The 14,124-nt window shown below is 37.4% G+C and overlaps 1 protein-coding gene across 4 annotated transcripts in view; it reads right to left on the bottom strand.

Annotated features, from left to right (window-relative positions):
• The window catches only part of THADA (THADA armadillo repeat containing), a 150,116-nt gene that overhangs the window by 3,195 nt on the left and 132,797 nt on the right, over positions 1-14,124 (bottom strand). The gene's annotated exons all lie outside the window — the stretch shown is intronic.

Here is a 14,124-nt window from a genome sequence, read left to right as displayed (position 1 = left end):
CCATTCTTGAAGGCTGTAATATGGGAGCAGACAACACAGCAGAGTCAGAATTACTTGGTAAGAATCCATTGAGATATGGAAGGCACACCTTACGTTTTGTGTGTGACTGTATTTAAGAATTTCTCCTGGAAGTGAAATATATTGGCAAATACACATGCCAAGGAATAAGGGAATATCTAAGGGCATAAGAGACCGACGGAAAGATGAGTACATGCACTTGACAGAGCAGGCAATGTACTCAGGATATGGGGGAGAATGAATTAGTATTTGAGATGATGAGGACAAAGGACCATAACAGGGAAGGGAGTGAAGGAGAAAGAACAGATGGTCCCTTCTTTATCTTGGAGTTAGATGAGGGTAAATGGAAATCTCCTTGAACAAGCAACAGGAAGGCAGGCAGTCAATCTCTTCATGACACTAATAATGTTACACACACAGTTTGTCTCTGCTAGACAGTAAAATCAAATGATCAAATCTGTTTTCTTCATGTCAGGAATTATCACAATATCAGGACACCTGTGAGCTTTTGCCGTGAGGGAGTGCTTGACAAGTGGTGTAGTGCAGCATTTCCATCCCATTTATTTGAAGTATTGGGGTTTTTAGGTATTCTTTTTGCTGACTTTCATTTCCAAAAATTTGATGGGGTTTTGTATTTGTTTTTTTTCTGCTGTGGGATGTGTGTTTTTTTGCTTGGTTTTTTTTTTTTTTTTTTTGAACCCTTGCTTTCCCTGTTGCTGTGCCCTATTTGGTACCAGTCTCATACTCTAAATAATGGACACAATGGTTGTCTATTTTGTTTTGCTTAGGCAGGAAACAGGTTCTTTCAAGTGCCATAGGGACCTCAGAAATACTGGCAATCTTCAGAGCTGAAAGAACAGAAATTAAAATGGAGTGTGACGTTCTGAGCCTGAAACAAACATCCTGGTTATGAATGCTTACAAAATGCAGGATTTTAAACTCTTTTGAGTTCTGATGATATTTTTGAGTTTTATGATGATTCCTACATGAATGCCTACAATTATAAGTATTTATATAAGGCCACCTCCTTACATCATTTTATTTGTATTTGAATATTTAGCAAATTAGGTGATGCTGGGAGTGAAAAACCAAACATGGTACTTCCCATTGCTAAGTTAGCTGTTGCTTTGGAGGACCAATTATAGATAGCACTGCCAGTTCTGAGGCTTTTTAAACATTTAGTCTCCTTAAGTATAAATACATACAGTGATGCTCTGTTTGTGAATGAGAACACTGAACTGCTAAGAAATGTATCAAGAAATAGATCAGGGCCTCTAACTGTGGTATTAGGTGACCATGCTGAAAACTACAAGGAGGTAACAAAACAATTAATGCTGAGGTTCTGCTTAGACTAAACTTGCTTGCTAGCAGTTTTTCAACAGCATGACACATAAGAAAAGGCAGTTTTGTGGTCAGAGTACAGCAGTCTTGTAGAGTATCCTACAAGTTGCAACAAAGGAAATGGCAAGTCTTTTTTTGCTGCTGTGGTGGTTTTTTTTCCTCAAACTAAAAAAGAGAAGAAAATACAGGGAAAACATGCAAAGGATGTGTAGCACCCAGGAAAAAACATGAAGATCCTGAAAACACTGACCACTTTTTTGTGAACTGCAAATGCAGTTCACAACAAAACTTGTGTCAGTTCTGGTGTTGAGACCAGACAAAAACAAGTCACATCACTTTGATAACACTAAAACTTTGGGTTTCAAAGTCTGGGTAAGAGCCTGCCTACCTTGGTTTGTGTTAGAGAAGCTAGCATAGCAGCATCTTGGTACTTTAGGTGTTCACAGAGACTCAACAACATACCAATGTCTGGCAGATGAAGAATTTTCACTTCCACATGCTCATTCCATCCCACTCCTGCAGAGTATCAGGAATGGCTCCATGATTTCTGAAATGCTCCCTCAGCTTCTCTTACTTACAGAACACCTTGATATTAACTGATACCAGTTTACACAAATTTGATGCTAGAATAGTTCAGGATCGGATTTGTGGACTATCAATGCCACAAGGATAATGAAGAGAGATAACATATATCCAAAAAAGGTAGATTAACTCTCCTAAGCTTGGAGTGCTGAAGTAATGCCAGTAGGTAACAGCAAGAAAAGTTACATAGGTACCCATGATTTAATAGGTAAAAAACACTTTCACAGGGGAAAATGTTCTATTGCTTTGATAAGCCCCCCCAGGTCTAAAAGTAACTGCCAGGGATACTGTAAGGATGCACAGAATCTTTGAAGAGGCCCACAGAAGATGTGTGTCTTCTCAAAAGAAATGTACAGTCCTCACTGTTGACAAGAAGCGCTCCTCACATCATCATCTGCCTGCTAAAGCAGGGCTGATTTTCCAGAAGCCACGTATTACATATGATGCTGTGTTTGCTCTGAGCAAGATACAAGTTCACCAGGGGCAAAGAGGGTGTGGCTCCCCTTTGACCACAGCCCTGCAGGCCCTGCTGCTTACCTGGGAGCCAGCTCGGGTGCTGTGCTGATCACCTGGTAAATTAAGGCTCAGAACAGCACAATAGGCGTTTGGCACACAGCTCTTCTGCTTGGCTGGCAAGCCGAGCTGGTTACCCTGCAGTCAGAATTGGTGTAGCTGGGGGCTGGGGAAGGGAAGATCACAGGACAGCAGGAGGAAGGAAAGAAGCCAAAGGGAGAGCGAGACCTCCCCGTTCAGCAAGCTGTTAGCCCAGGTCAGCTATGATCCCAAACATCCCCATCACAGCCTAGCAAACAAAATGCTGAGATCATTTAAATGACTGAGTGCTAATAGCCTTTCGTCATGTAACTATTTAAAGTAACTGAATTAAAAAAAATTCAAATAGCCAGGGCCCACAGCTGATTACTGCCAGAGGAACTAAACCTGCAAAAACCAAACCTGAAGATGTGGCTAGTGCTATAAACTGAAAATACAGCAGAACTCCTTCCATAGCAGCTCTACAGACTATCAAAACTGTGTTAAAAATACGAGTTTTTAAAATTTGAAAATGTACGTATGTTCCAACTTGCAAAAACACCATGAACAAGATAAGCATCTTACTAAATAAACCACTACAGGGGTTGAAATATTAAAAAAATTCTCTATGACTTAAAACAAGTAGTTACAAGCAGAATACTTAATACTACTCATCGAAATGAAAAATAAAGATAAGAATCAGGTACTACATACTTTTTTCATTTTGAGGAATTGAATTTTCATAAAGGGAAAGGGGTTAAGTACTGCAGTGTTTTGGTCTTTGTGAATCCACCCACAAAAAAATTAGACCTCCCACATACACATTCATATAGTCCAAAAGCTTTGATCATGCCAGATGTAAATATTTCTTCTAGTAGCCTATTACGTGTCCTGCAACTATACAGTTGCTCTCTGTTAAAGCCTTGGTGATATTATGGGGAACTGAAAGGATGCATTAAGAGCATATACACAGATTTTAAGGACAACCATGATAAAATATAGGAAAGGAGAAAAGCAGAACATATTCCTTGCCAAAAAAAGCATTTTGTAATTTTTGTACTACAGATTGTTAACTGAAGTTCATTCTAGATCAAAGAGCAATGCAATTTTTGTAAAGACAAACTGTGTTCAGGACAAACAGAAAGAGAAGTGAACCTGCAAGGAAGCTTCATGTAACAGCTCAGAGAGAAAATCTCACAAGGAACCAACAGTAATGATGTTTTCAAGGAAAATAAACAGGGTAAGTTCTCCAACTAAAATTACAGAAAGTATTTTAGATAGACCACTACCATCGGAACTGGTAAAATATTTTTTACTTTCTTGCATAAAGTGCTGCCCATCAAGTTATAAATATTAATATATCACTATCAATATTGTACCTTGTGACACCCTGGTAAAATGAGGTAGTATTCTTACTTCAGAGGCAAAGCATGGACATCTAAAGCAACAAAGATCACTGAATGATTGCTTGGCAAAACTGGGGATTTATCTCATGTTTTCTGATTCATCACTGTCAAAGATGATGAACATCAAGCTACATATCAGGTTCTCATCCAAATGATGGCAGATTCAGCATCACAGTCACTAATACCTGTAATATTAGATTTACAAGTGGAAAATTTCACCCAATCACTAATCACTTCTTTGTTGTATAAAGACTGTCTACCTTTTGGTGTTCAGTAATAATCAAGTTTGTTCTATTTTCAGCATATGAAATCTAAGAGCTGAGTGAGGCAGTGCTGCAGATAAATTTTTTACTTAAAATGCTGTGTTTATGTATGCCTAGACTTTATAAAGTTTAAAAAGCCTTCAAATTTAAAAAAGAAAAAAATCTCATTGGCCCAACCCAAGAGTTAAAAGAGCTGGTAAATAAAGTGAGGTGAGAAAATGCATTTCCTATGTTGAAATAGGTTCTGCTTTGAGGTAGGCAGGAATTGTGCAACTGCACAGCAAGACAATGCATAGGTGTCCTGCCACAGGAAAAACAGAAGGGCAGAATCAAAGTATGGTGTGGGTACGGTGTTCATACCCACCCAGTCTCCACAATAATGTTAGAGTGTCATCACTATTCTGGGCACTAGGATTAAAATAAGACAACTGAGAAGAAAAAAAAAATATACAAAAAACAAACCAACAGAGGAAAAAAAAAAAAAAAAAGGAAAAAAAAGCATAAATGGTAACTGTTGCATCTGGATGGTTGGCAGATGGCTCTTGCAATTGCACAGTGTCAATTTAAGTTACAAACATCAAACTTTCCACTTTTTAAAATGACCATTTATGTAAAATCTAATATATAAGCAGATTCCTTTTCATAGTATTTCATAAAATCAAAGGCAATTAGATCATTTCTATCCTCTCGAGAAATACCATTCCCTAGATGACGTACAACTGCTTCATGTGTTTTCCATTTCCCTGCCTGAGTCTGTTTTACAGCCTTGCTTTTTCAGGATGGCTTTAAAAAGAGGCCCTTCCTGACATCACGCAACACGATGTCAAAACACAACACCATTACAAAACAAACTAATCAAAACTAATTTCTTAATAGCTGCAGTCTCTGAGCAGAGCAGCGGTGATGCTGCTCTCAGCTTTGACTTTGATTATAAACAGATCTAAGTTAATAACATGTCAGATTAGCATGGAAACTTACAGCTCAGGACTGAGCACAAAATTAAAGTCCCTTCTTGAGCAAAAGAGCACATGCATATTCATCATCTTTTCAAGCCCTTTTTTGGAATGTGAAGTGAACAGTATTTTTCAACTCAGTAACTACGTTATTTTTCCTTTTTAAATATATATGTATGTATGTATATGTAAGATTTTCCCATGTGAGCCATGCTCCTTTACACGAAGGGTTTTATTACAAAACAACCACAGCTCACAGATCTGCCAGAGGAAATGAGCATTTGGACTTTACCTCTTACATTACCACTTCTGCAGAGCCTCCCCCCTCCAAGCTGTGTTCTAATTTAAACAGCAAAAAGACAGTATCCTCTGCCTAAACCCACAGAACACAGAGATTTTCTTTTTTATTAGGCAAAAATATTCTTCAGCTAAATTTTAAAACACTGCCAATGAGAACATATGGGGTTTTTAAACTCAAATTATGTATTTATTGGGAAAAAATGAAAGTAAATACCGTTTCAAAACTAATATCAATGACTAGATTTAAATGTATAACTGAAGACTTGTTACTGGCATGTACCAACTATACAGAAGTTTTTGCTTAGCACTGATAAAGGTTACTGAATGTGAATGAGCTGTGTGTTACAGCTCTGCTGTAGGAACACAGGAGACACATTTACTTCTGCATCATAGATGGAATTTTAGAGTGACATCTGGGGAATAATGGTAAGAGGCTCATTATTTAAAGGATAAAGGAATAAGGAAAAAATGGGTAACGAGTACAAAAAACTACAAAAAAATTATTTTCCCTGAAATACCTGTAAACCCATATAATTCAGACAGAATGATAGAAAGAAAAAGAACAACAAACAAATAAATGAACAAGCAAACAGAAAAAGCTATTTTAAAAACAGTAATAGAAAGGCAAACTTTCCTTTATTGCTATGGAGCCACAGCCATGACCATCACAGCCTGCATGAGGAGCCTATCAAGATCTGTAAGCTGCTGTCCTGTTTACTCACTCACAATTAAAACGCTGATAAGAGAAAACACATTTAATAGATTTTTCACATGAACACTCTGTTTAACATTTACCAATTCCAGACTCCAGCACTGAGTGCATAAAATAATTTTTCATGTATTCTTTCTTAATTTTTCAAGCATGACCTTTACATAACAGTGCCACTGAGTAATTAATAGAGCTAAATGAAGCACTGTCAGTAAATAATCAGTAGCCAGTCTCTGATGGATGAGCTGATTCTAATTCAGTCCATTCACTTTCAACTTTAATTAGTGGCATTGTATTCTAGAAAGCAAACAGTTCCTTCATCCATGTGATGACCTAATGATGTATATGTGGGCTGGCAACAACTTGTAAGGTGTTGACATAAATTTAGGAATACAAAGTAAAAAATCACAATGCTTACAAATTTTCTATATAGTCTAATTCTTCAAAAAGAAGTAATACAAAGTTCCCCCTGCAAAAGCCTCTGATTTTAATGAGTTCCAGACACACCAGTAAATCTTGCTAAGACAATTACAAGTCTCAATGCAAAAGTTCTTTCTCCTTCTTCTTTAATTAAGCCAATTCATATGAATTATTAAGTGTGTCTTGGTGAATTTTTTGCAAGACACAAAAACAAGCATAAAAATGCTATTTATTTATATATGAGTATTGATACAACATTAAACTTTTTTGGTGCTATAACCATCGTTCTAGATGCAGCTGATGACAACTTTTAAGGAAACTGCACTTTTGTATTACTGGAATTTAAGAGTAATTTTACATCACTGAAAAATGTTCTGATTTTCAAGACCTCTTAGGTTACAATATGTTTTGATCTTGTTCTACACTTTCTCCTAAATATTAGTTTACATTGGTATTTCTCATCCTTCTTCCAGCAGTTCTCTCTGAAGAGTAGAACAAGGCAGATTCCTGCTGCAAACTGTGGCTCTGAGAGAGAAGACACTTGCAGACTTACTACATACAACACATCTGATTCAAGTGTATGTGTGACTTCTTGAAGAAAGGTATTTTTGGACAGAATAGCAAAAAAAAACCAACTTGGAAAACTCCGAAACTCAGTCTTTGCATCACTTCTGATACCTTGTATAACATGCTATGGGAGGGACACTGTTTTTTGGATGGTTTATATTTAATCTTTGTTTCATATCACTTGTTACTAGAGGGTGACATTCAAAAAGAAGTGGCCATAAAATTGCTTTTACAGAAAGTGCCATAAATCTTTTGTATAATAATTTATGGAAAATATGTCCATAATACAGTCTCAGCTTCTTTACTGGCCAATTTTCTAAACCCATTTCCTCACCATGTAAGAGAATACACTCAAAGAGCAAAACCCCATTCACTATATGAATGCCTGATGAAAAAAGCCCAGCCACCCTTACATGAAAAGCTTCCAATATAGTCCAGATTGTTTGTTCTTATTCAGATGTCATCTAAGGGATGAAATGTGTGTTAAGAACAGCTCACATTATTTTTATCTTTTTCCTGATATATGGACACAGATATACAATGCTATGAAAATACAACTAAATTTGCAAACGGTCTGTAATGTGAGAAGCTACCAGGACCACAAAACATTCACACTGCAGGTGCTAAGTACAAACAACCAAGAGAATTTTCTTGCTTTTTTTCTGTCAAGATCAAAACACCTTCCAAAGCCTACTTGCAAATTGCTTTCAATGCAGTATAGTGGGATCCGTTGTAAGTTTTCTGACATTCCAACAAAAAAAGTCAGCCAGACTATTGAGCTGCAGTCATACAGACAGGCAGGTGCTGTTTATCCTATTCAACAACTCAGTGATTACAGGTCACTTAGGGGCAGTGATCTAAGGAGAACTTCCCCTGCAGGTGTGTAACAGGTAAACAGCCCCAAGACTCAATCCTGAGTGGAAAATATCTATCTCCAAAGATTTTTTTCAAGAGCATTTTCACTCTATGACAGAGCCACTGGCTCATTTCAATGGGAAAATGATGCACCAGTAATTTCACTTGAGAGCATATTGGGTTTTGCCCTTTCTTTCAGAAATACTCTGAAATGAGATTACACACACATGTTCCTCATACTACTGCCACAAGCTTTGATTCACAATAAAGACATGCTGATCCTAACCACCCTATTGTGGCTGAGGCACTTCTAGAATTGGGACTTTGTTTCTTCCCAGCATGATGTTCACATTAAAGAAATCCTAAGGAGTGTTTCACACCCTTTTTCCTTCACACAATTCTTGCCACCTAGGTGACTTCCACTTCAGTAACCCAGGACACTTCTATTAACATGGGCAGGTGTACACCTCTCTGGAAGTCGCATGACTTACTTGTATCTCTCTGACTGAAATACCTCAGGCTCTGGCATTTCCATACAGCTGTACTGTAAATGTGTTAACAGCTGGCTCAAGATTTGCTAGGAAACTTCTAGCTGTCATCAGGGCATCCTCTAGCAAGTTCCAAGGGATTTGGATAGTACATCTCCATCTCAGATATCAGTGGGGTGGCTCCCTGCAACTTCATCTGCATCTTCAGCAGACATGGCATTCCAGGGGCCTTGGCATGCTCAGGTGGATCAGGAAATTGTAACATGGTTTATGTGAATTACTTGAAGGACTTTGTCCAAGTAAATTTACGTAAGGAGCGGGAACTGCTTGGTTTTGCATAAAGTGTAAATATATACACAAACTCTGACTGATAAATAGTATTCAGTCAGTAACCAGAGTTCTTTGATAGAAAATCCAGCATAGATGCCAATATATTTGTCTAATACAGATTTTACATTTGTCTTTTCCATTTCCTTCAAAGTTCTTTGAGGAATTGGTTTGTGCCTCTTCAACTGAGAGGGAACTAAGTGTTGAGTGCTCACCCCAGTGTGCTGAATGGAAGTGCTTCCTGCACATGACAAACATTTAAAACATTTGTGTTTCACATAGTAATGCAGACATGAACTATGCAACACTAGGGACTTCCCCATCACAGGGAAGAAATCTCTCTTTCTATTCTCTACACATTTAGTACATGGCTTTGAACCTTTCTTATTCAAAATATTCCAAAATATTATAAATAGGCATGGAAGACAGAATGGCTAAGTAACCTGGGGCTCTCAGTCATTTATCGTGATATGGAGTGCTTCATAAATCACTTATGATGATTTGCACAGAAAGAAGGAATGGCACTATCTATTCAGACAGTCATGCAGATTAAAAAATCTTAACTGGTGTTAGATGTCTGATATGAGACATTATGACGTGTTTCACTGAGGAGTCAGCACCCCAGTGCTTTAATGTTCAAAAGGCACTCCCCTCTGGCTTCAGCTGTGTGTACTCTGAACTCCTGCAAATCATGCCTGCAAGATATCCAGCTAAGCATTCAGCATGGTGACCTCCTTTCTAAACTCTGCTTGGTATGACTTGCTTACCTGCACCAAATAGCTCTCTGGGAGAAGCAGTGACAGAATGCAAAATCACAAGGGCAAAACTAAATGACTTTGGCATGTCCCTTCTTGTGATCCTGGTCTTACTCTCTATCACATCCAACTTGCAGCTAAAGCAGTAGTGCTGTTTGAGATGACAGTTTCCTACACTGTATGTTCCTGATTTACCATCAGAGTAAACCTGCACTGTCTACTGAACTATAAAAGAACTTCTATTAAAAAACCCAGTCGGTGAAGTGATAGTGTAACTTAACCTTGCTTCTTCATACATGCAGCATTACAAGGCTGAATTAAAGTTGAATTTCCTAACATTTGTATACCTGACCTTGCAATCTTCCAAATACTCTTGGTGTGGGGGAAGGCTGAAGAAGGAAGATGGCAACCTATATGTATAATTTGCCAAGGCCCAAAAAGAAAAGGAAATCTATACTTTCATAATTTCAAGTATGTAAACAGTCTGGACCAGAGCTACCTACAGCCATGGCTGCAGAATCCTGGGGCAGTGTTCCAGGCACAGAACATCCTCAGTAGCCCTGCTTGGAATGCAGGTAAGTATTTCAGGAGCAGAGAATTTAAGCTGCTTTGTGAATACAAAAAATCTTCACAGGTTTTAGCTTTTAGGCTCCTTTCAATTTCTATTGAGTGTGTATATATATATATATATATATATATATATATATAAATATGATTTTATATTTATATTTCTCAGTCAAATTTTTACATATTTTACCATAAATATCCTGCATATCCAAAGCATATATGTGTAACAGCATTCTAAGAAAAGGCCTTCAATCTTTTTCACAGCCTGCATAAATATAATATTTCCTCCTAATTTCATGTGTAGAATCTTGTCTACAGTAACAAAACCCAAATAATAAAAGTTTACAAAAAATGCAGTATAGAAAAATCTCAGTACCAACTAGTAAAGATTAACATGAGTAGTTGAAACACCAGGAGTGTTAGGCAACTCTCAACCCATCAACCCTCCTTATAAAGATATTCAGTTCACACAATTAAATTTACAAAGCAAATTACAAAGAGACAAATGAAACAGAAAAGCAGAAGGCTGGAAGTTTACACAGATCAATTCAAGATCTGTTGAAAAGGTGAAAGAACCATGGAGGATGAAATGAGAGGCAGGCAGAGAGGAAAGGAGCACTCAGTTCACAGGAAAGAATAACAGCTCTAGCATATTTTATTCAATCAGACTGGTAATCTGAAAGAATAAACAACATCAAAGGGACTTTCCCCCCTTTTTTAAAGAAAATAAGGATATTGGGAGGCATACTTCTGTTTATGTGCTTCCCGCCACAACTTGTGAGCCAGTTTCAATCCAGTTTGACAAAAAAGGACATGGGAATCTGAAACTGAAATTAAGTCTTGTTTCTATGAAATAGCCAGCTGGGTAAAGAAAAGAGACCCTGCTGCTGTCATGCCTATTGAAAGGATGAAACTTGAGTCATCAGACATGAGAAAATCCACCTACCTGCAAAACAAATCCATGAAAAAAACCACCAAACTAAGCTTCCTTCACTTCACAGCTCAAAGGACCTTTTTACCTTTTTTACTTAGTAATGCCATTTTAAGTTATAGTCCACACTGTGACTGTAGCATGTGTCTTTAACATAAAGACTCCTTCTGTCTTTAACATCTTATTTTTCCATGTGTATATTTCAAATGAGTTTCCTTCAGGAAACACAAAATTCCACTTCACCTTGTCATGGATGACACTAGGTAAGCCTTAACCACAAATTGTGAGAATTAAGTAAAACCCCTAATTTGGAGAATTTGCCTCTATCCTGTGACAACCTTTCACAGTGGCACACAGATGACCACACTAAAAACAAACCAACCAACCAACCAAACAAACAAACAAATAAAAACAACCCCACAAAACAAAAACAAACAAATAAACAGCCCCAAACAAACAAAAAAACAACAACCAAAAACCCCACTAAAACCTCATTACAAAAAAAGAGGCAGCTAACAAGCAAAGGCTGCCTGTATTGCCTCTACTCCTGTGAATTTGAAATGGATCCACTGCTGAGTTCTACCGACCAGCCTAGAAAATAATTCAATTTGTGTATATGCAAGAACTACTTCACCTGGAGATAATTTTATCCCTAGACTCTCCCTATACTCACTGTATTTGAATTCCAAGGTCTGCCTGACCTTGCTTTAGGGGAGCATGAGGTCACTGACTCCAAAGTACCAAATAATCTGTATTTTGATATATAACCTTAAATACAATTGCCCACCTGAGTATGATCTTGCCTAATTAAACTGATCTATCCAACACATATTGCTTTCACAGAATCCTCATGGAAGAGACCTCTGGAGATCATCTAGTCCAACTTCCAAGGAGTTTATTTTAGGGGATGAAAACTAGTATTGTGAATATCTTTTCTAAAAGGCCCTTCATTAACACAGCTTCTGTGATCCTATTGTTATTAAGCTTCAGAGAACATGGTACATGCCTTTTTTCCTGATGTTTCTCAGAGGTGGTGGTGATGGAATATGGTATGTTAGTATTCTCTATTGCAAAATGGCAATTGACCAGAATATTTACATTTGGGGAATTTTAATTAAAGAAGAAAGATATTCTGGAAATTCAGTTTTTAGTTGTGCTACTTAATGCATGCACATAAAGACAGCAAGCTTTAAGTTAAATATGAGAAAATACAAAAAATTTAAAAGATCTTTCTTCAGCTGTTTACAGTAAAGATAAGTTAAACAGATCACCTAAGTATAACAATCTATAGTCTTGAAGGTCTACTACTACTATTATGGATTCTGGAATTAGGGAAGGTTAGTTTTGTTTGGGTAGGAACTTGTAAGTAGAGCAAGGAAAAGTCTAAAAGTGTAACTATAGTCTTCAACACAAACAAGAAATCAGCCTCTGTGTGTCTGCCCATGAGGGAAAGTAAAAGGGTAATTAACACAGTACATGAAAAAATGAATGGATTTTATTAGTTCTGGTAACAAGATATTGTAAGTCTAAGCTTCACTGTGATCAAGCCAAGTGTGTAAGTTAATCAAGACCTTCACTGAAGTATTTCTGTTAACACTTTCATCTTACCAGTGGGAATTATTTATAAAACTGTTTTCCACTGGCAGCATGACAAGGTGATCATTAACACAGCACAGACCATGTGAAGGAACAAAATTAAAAACATGCGAAAGTGGCATTACACTGGTACTGTAAGCAGCTGCCATAAATAATTCTGCTCCTCAAGGTGATTTCAACAGTCTTGCTCTAAATCTAATAAATCAAAAGCCCTTTATAAAAAGTCTAGTTCTCAAAATTTAAATTTCTAGGCTTCCCAAGGATGTTTAACTTTACTTTCTCAAGCATGAGAAATCAATTTGTTCAACCAAGCTAGTTCCGAGTTGTCCCTGTAAGCACTCATTTGGAACTGATTATAGAAAAAAAAAAGACATTGAGTTTTACACATCTCAGGTTTTGAAGTAAGAGCCCATTGTGTCCCACAACTGCTTCCCCCACCTCCCCTCCACCAACACACCAGGAATTAAAGTAACCAAATCAGTGGGAAGGCTGTGGCACAGGAAATCAGTAATATAATAAAACCAACTTCCATTCTAAGGTGCCGCTTTGACTCGGTCACAGGTAGGAATTATCTTGGTCATTAAAAATTTTGTGTGCTGACTTATGTGAAAATAAGGTGGTGGTTTAGGTTAGTTTGTAAATGTTATTTATGTCCTCTACCTCATTCCCTCCAACACCCAAATGAAATTCTGTGTGCAAAAATCTACTTGCAGGAATGGATCATCTCCTCATTCTTGGTGAAATACCTCTGGGATCTGACAGGCATTCCAGCTCAGCCTTTTTAAAGAACTCCATGTGTGTATGGGTTTGCTTGCCCAGGGCTCTCCCAAGTCCTTCCCTTCTAGCATGCAGTCCTCAACTGCACTGTGTGGGAATATCCTACTATGTAGGATACAAGAAATATCAGAGATGCTGGTCTATATCCACTTGGACTCCTGCATATTAAGCAATCTGAGGAGGAGTGGGATGGTCACAGCTATGGACAACCAAAGCCTTTTTGTGCACAGTCTCAGTTAGAACAGCACCCTATTTGTTCCAGCTTTCACTTGTGCCAGGTAAAAAAGGATCAAAAAGCAACCATCAGCTTCCATATCCCAGTTTCTAACTGTGTCTAACCCCTAGCTGGATATTCTGAGAAAGTGAGCTCCATTTAAAATGGAATTATTTTCTTTTAATTTTTATGCAACTCGCCTTAATTCCTCCAGTATTCTCCTTTCCCTTTTTCTCTTTTCTCAATTCCTAAACAATGAACAATTCTTCTTGAAGTAACAAGATTTCTTTTCTATTGTTGCTTTGCTACATTTCAATATAACCTAGCTTTAAAAATTACTCCCCTATATCAATTCACTCAAATAGCCATGGTTTTTACAAAAAGAAACTGCCTGGGACATCTTTACCCTTTCATAGTATCAGTGAAACAGAAGAAGCAGTATTAATACAAGAACTTCAGTAACTGGTGAGCCAAATAACACAATTTGTGCCCAGACTTCATTTTTACATAATAAAAAAAATACA

Source organism: Erithacus rubecula (genome assembly GCF_903797595.1).
Source record: "Erithacus rubecula genome assembly, chromosome: 2".
Lineage (NCBI taxonomy): Eukaryota > Metazoa > Chordata > Aves > Passeriformes > Muscicapidae > Erithacus > Erithacus rubecula.
This window is presented reverse-complemented; position numbering and strand designations above follow the sequence as displayed.